The sequence below is a fragment of the Aegilops tauschii genome, chromosome 6 (assembly GCF_002575655.3).
Source record: "Aegilops tauschii subsp. strangulata cultivar AL8/78 chromosome 6, Aet v6.0, whole genome shotgun sequence".
In the NCBI taxonomy this organism is placed as follows: Eukaryota; Viridiplantae; Streptophyta; class Magnoliopsida; order Poales; family Poaceae; genus Aegilops; species Aegilops tauschii.
Genome location: NC_053040.3, coordinates 209613564 through 209619197, shown reverse-complemented (window position 1 = coordinate 209619197; position 5634 = coordinate 209613564). Strand labels below are relative to the sequence as shown.

Sequence of the window (5634 nt, the reverse complement as noted above, 5' to 3'; positions counted from 1 at the left end):
TTTGCTTTGAATTGTTTGGAGGCAACGTTTGATCGGTTGATCATGTTTGTGGTGTTTGTCCGATGGTAGTTTATGTTGCTAACACCCATCATGTCATAGTAAATTCTTTCATTCTGAATTTATAATTTGTTTTCCGGAAAGATTGCATATGGATTAAGTTTAGGTCGAAGCATAAAATCTTGGTATCGGTTAGTGATTTTTTTATAAGATAATGCACTGCATGTTTGGTTGGATATGTTTTAAATAATTCATAAGGTAAAAAATATATTTAGGCAAACGCACATATATACGATGTATATACATATATAAATATATATATATATATACACATTTATATTTATATTTATAGGGGATGTACACTGTACGTAATCATAGGTTATTAGTAGGATTTTTTTTTTTGCAAAACTATCTTTTTTCCTGCCGGCATGCTTATTTTGGATTTAGCCAAACATGATTTCCTAGATGCACATTAGCGTCCACACATCTTCTTTCCCACTTGCACTGTCACACAGTCCCGATCCCCTTTCTCCTTTCACCCGTTGACTCCAAAATTGCTGCCACCGGATGAGCTTGGTCATCCTCACCATCAGCCACGACAGCAGCTCGACTCGTTTATGACGCCGCAGGTGACCATCTACAGCAGCTGGTTTAGCTCCTCGTACAACTCCTCGGTCTCCCTAGGTCGAAGGAGCAGATGCGCAAGGGAGCAGGCGAGATCATCGATCTACACGGTGCCGTCCCTATCAGTGTCCGTGTAGTTTATTTGGGCGTGGATTCTGTCTCTCGCTACTATCTTGGATCCAGCTCGATTATGAGGATGGAAGCAAGTCTTCCCCAAGTGCGAGGCGGATGCATCGTGGCTATTCCCGCTCGATGCTACCCAGCAAGTCGTCGTCATCCTCCACTGCGTCAACATTCTTGGAAGTTCAAACTTTGAGCTGCAGGTCCCCCTTTTCCTTTTCCCGACTCGGTCATATTTATAATGTAATTTAGGAAATGTCTTGTAGTGGAAATTTTTTCTTCATTTTCCTTTAAAACTTAGTGAAACTTGTGATTTTTGTTTGTAAGTGCTCTATAAGTGTTGAATGAGTTAGGTACTAATAAGTTTGTGAAATTTTAAAAATGTAAGTACATGTCTGAGTGAATTTGCTTGGCTGCCAAAAAAGTAGCAAAATTTGCTAATGTTGTGGAAGATTGACATAAATTTTTTATTGATTTATTTACTTTATTAAATTGACTATGAGTTTAGAGTGTATTTATATACTATTTTATATCCATTTTATCATCTTATCTACTGGCTGCTCTTGGAATTCACTTGGATTGACTTAAGGTGAAGGCACTAAATGATGATAGTAAGTCTTGAATGCCAAATACATATTAAGGCGTAGTTTTAATTTTTTTATGCTCCCTCCACTTTTTCCGGGCTTGGGACTGGTGTTGGTAGTGTTAGGCCCCCTACCCATATTATTGTTCAACAAACTTAAGAATAAATTAGAGCATTTGTGATTAGCAATAGTTTAAATATTTTTAAAAGACAAATGAAGATATGGTAACTGATATGAAAACAGGTCTGATTGCATTCTACAATGTCCCGATGCTCCCACTATTGGTTTGCTCTAAATAATAAGCATGCAAAAGCAGATAGTGAAGTCAATTTGCCTTTTTCGGGATAGTTTACAATGTACTAAATTTCTATATATGCAATTCTTACGTAATAGGCTAGTCTCCTCAGCTAGTGAAAGAAGTGTCATGCTGAAAGTGTGTTATTTGTTCATACCTTTAGAATATTTGTACTAAATCAACGACAATATGGAACGGAGGGAGTATGTTCTTGACCACATCATCCTAATTGCTATCTTCATCATTTACCATTACTTGCAGTCCATCCCTTTTTGTGACTCTTGAGAAGGCTACATATAGTTGTCCATGTGTGAAAACTTGTTTAGATAGATGTAGTTCTACCTTGTTTAGAGATTGCCCCTCCCCTTTGTTGATAGTCATAGCAAAGCAAACCGATATAGATATTGTCTCCTTTCTAGAACGAACGGCCATGCAGATTCGGTTGGTGACATGACTATTCTTGGAATATATATACCATATATCCTACATGTGTTCCTGTTATTATTTGTGCTTTGATGAATTTTTTATAAGTTGAAATTGTCATCCTTGCACAATTGCATAATCCATCACTTTGGTTGATATTACGCAGGAGCATCACAGGTATTCCAACTTTTAATTTGAGCTTGTGATTTAGGATTACGGGAAACAATAATCTATTCAGTAATTGTGCTGGATATAGCATTTTCGTCTCTGTATTGATGGTTGTTGCTTTGCATACTGGGTTGCAGTTTAAATAAGTTTTGTCTTCACATTGTAGTTGATCCATTATATACTCATTTATATCGCGAACTGTTTCGTTCCTTGGACATAATATTGCTCTTCTAAGAAATACCGCTTGCGATACTACCACTATTGCAAATTTGGATATGCTTTCCACAATTATTATTTTTATCATTTCCTTTCTTGAGTAGTATGCCACTTTGTATTTTTACCATCTCCCAACCTTGTGACGTTGTATTTTTTCCAGCACTAATATTCAGAATCCACTATGCAAATTTTGATACCCTTTGTTTCTCTGATTCATGATGTGTTGTGCAGTTGAGTCGCATGCTCTTTGTTAGTTTCATTATATTAATGTCCCTCCAAAGATATGACCTTTTAATGGATGTAGTGACTATGTTGTGCCTTCTTCCCTTTGGTATAACAAGAAGGATCTGGCGGAAGTCCCCTCCTAGAACCCCTGTCATGCCCCCGAACGGTCTCTCTCTGTTATTCACTTTTTAATTTCTTAATATATCCCTAAGAGTCATGTCTAGCGCCTCAAAATATATCTTGTTTGCCATTGGAGACTCGTCCCATAGTATTAGCAACGTCTTTTTTAGTAGGTATGTCAAGTGTGAACCATGTTTGATGTGATAGGCCGACTCTTCTATAAGGATTAGGTGGATGGGGAACCTCGAGTGCGACGTTCCATCTATGTGTAGAAGCAGCACTACAATACCACATGACACCACTTCTGGTACCACCAACCTTTATCCATTATAATGTCATCAATTGTTGCTTTTGTTGTGCATACAAATTCTTAATACAGTTCAAGAGAAAAGATATGAGATTAGATACTATACAATAGAGAAGGTATGGTATGATGATCAAGGTTACATGCATACCTTTCTTTTAACATCACTCTATCATAGTTTTATAGTTCCGTTCAATGTTTTTCTGTTGTAGAACATTTGCTCTTCAATCATTCCATTGGTGTTTCCGTTGACTCCCATCATTGTTGGGATAACATCTGTTTCACAATGCCTATAATAGGTTTACAACTTGATCACATAAACTTTTAACTTTAGAAACATACTCCCTCTGTAACAAAATGAAGGATGTTTTTTGTCGCCAACTACATCAAAAAATGTCTTACATTTCATTAGTGAGTATATAATTGCATTATTTTATACCATACCTCTCATTAATTTGGTGTCTTCAGAATTTCAATGTCCAGGATGACTTTATATGCATTTGTTATGCATAGTGATAGTCCCAGTACTAAATGGTTAGTAAATTTGGATTTGCGTTTACACAAGGAGATTAAATTTCTTACCATTGAATTTCCTGACCAAATTTGAAGTGACAGTTACTATGATTTGTTTGTGCTAAAGATCTTCATTCACCATATTTGCTAAAATATTCAACTGGAGCCACCATAGAATTTGAGGTTCATCAAATTTCAAAACCTTCTGATGCACCGTATATATTTCTCTATATCGCAGCAAGTGATCACATTTGTTTCAGTTAAACTTGTAGCATAGTTCTAGTCTCCTAGAGTGGTTTTGAAGAACAGTCCTCTAGAGTGTATTATCTTAATGTGAATACACTGGAATCAACATCCATCGCATAAGCCTTCTCTAGATGAGTAATAGTATGAACGTGCCACCATAGATTTGCAATAATTAATTTAGAATAACATCATAGATTTTTCTGTTTCAACATAATCGACATGAGTAACATATGTGCAGTTGAACAATTCCCGGAGTGTGATTGATCGGCATGAGTAACATATGTGCAGTTGATAGAGGTGGTTTGATCGCTCGACTGAGCCGATTACAGTCGAGGAGATTCAAGAGGAGAATGAGCCACTTGAGAGATGGTTGCCGCTGGAGGAAGCCAATGTCGAAGTGTTGTTCACCCGAGGAAGACGATATGCTGGGTAATCTGAAGTCAACAGGACAATGAGTGGTTTGCAAAGTCAAGGTATTTTAAGGGGCGAGTTGATTCACATGTGCATGATGGAAAGAGAGGTTGTTTGGATCGTGAGAGTTTTGTTCTATTTGTAGACAGATTGTATCTCTACTACCGACCGTGAGAGTTTTTTTGATTGGGACACGGCCGTGAGAGTTTGATTCTGTTGAGATTGTATCTCTGATTGCTGTAATTAAAAGGAGATTGTATCCTGATCAGTTTTTTTAATTGTTGGAAATATGCCAACCGAATTAAAAGGTTTTTTTCGGAAAAACTAACGCCCATACGTGTGGGCGTTTGCACATCGCCCACGCGCCTCCATCACTACTCATTTTGCCACGTATGAACAGATGACATCAACATAAATCTTTTTGGTTTTTGGCTTAAAAATGTTTTATCTCCTAATTGAAAAATCGAATTAAAAATCAGTTTTCACCATTAAATCCGTCTCGACGAGATCTTCAAAACTAGACCATGTTGATATGTTCTGACAAAATTTTTTTTTGCCCAAAAGTTGCCATGATGTTTACACTGTAGTTGCCATAGTGCTTAAACTAAAGTTGCCATGTGGCAATTTTAGTTTGTAGATCATAACAATTTTAGTTTTTCGATGATGGCAATTCCAGTACTTTGATCATGAAAATATTTTTTTTATGAACCATGGCAATTTTAATTTATGGTGTATGTCAAGTCTAGTTTCTTAATTTCCCGTTTTATAATATGTCAAAATTTATTTTTAAATGTAGAAAAAAATAGCTGAAACATATCATAACAACTTCAGTGTAAACATCATGGCAATTCATGTGCAATAGACACAACAACTTTTAACCCAAAACAATTCGTCGAAATATATTGATATGAGATCTAGTTTCGAAGATCTCGTCGCGAGAGATTTAATGGTGAAAACGGATCTTCAATCAGATTTTTTATTTAAGAGATAAAACATTTTAAAAACAAAAAATCCGAAAAGATTTCCACATGCATGCATGCGGTGACATGGCATAGTCTGTGTGCTATAGGACGTGTGGGCGGGTTTGACTCCCACCATACGTGTGGACGTTAGCGTTGTCCTTTTTTTATAGATTTTTTTAAAATCGTGAGATTTTTTGTTGTTATAGGACGACGCATATGTGGGATGGTCCAACCTGATCGTGACTTGGGTCTCACATTGTTTTACATGGTTATATTTTTTTAGCATGAGATGACCCAACTTGCTGTGTATGTTTTTTTAGCGTGAGATAACTCAACTTTTTGTGTAGGTTATACTTCTGTGTAGGTTTTTTTAGCTTGAGATAACTCAACTTGTTGTGTAGGTTATTCTTTTTAGTGTGAGATAAC

The 5634-nt window shown here is 36.4% G+C and overlaps 1 long non-coding RNA gene across 1 annotated transcript; it reads left to right on the top strand.

The window, feature by feature from the left end:
- The first annotated feature begins 415 nt into the window (after window positions 1-415).
- Window positions 416-4554, top strand: LOC120966378 (uncharacterized). The gene is made up of 2 exons (XR_005759932.3): window positions 416-3079; window positions 4074-4554. It is a non-coding gene; the product is annotated as an uncharacterized lncRNA (long non-coding RNA).
- The last annotated feature ends 1080 nt before the right edge of the window (window positions 4555-5634 follow it).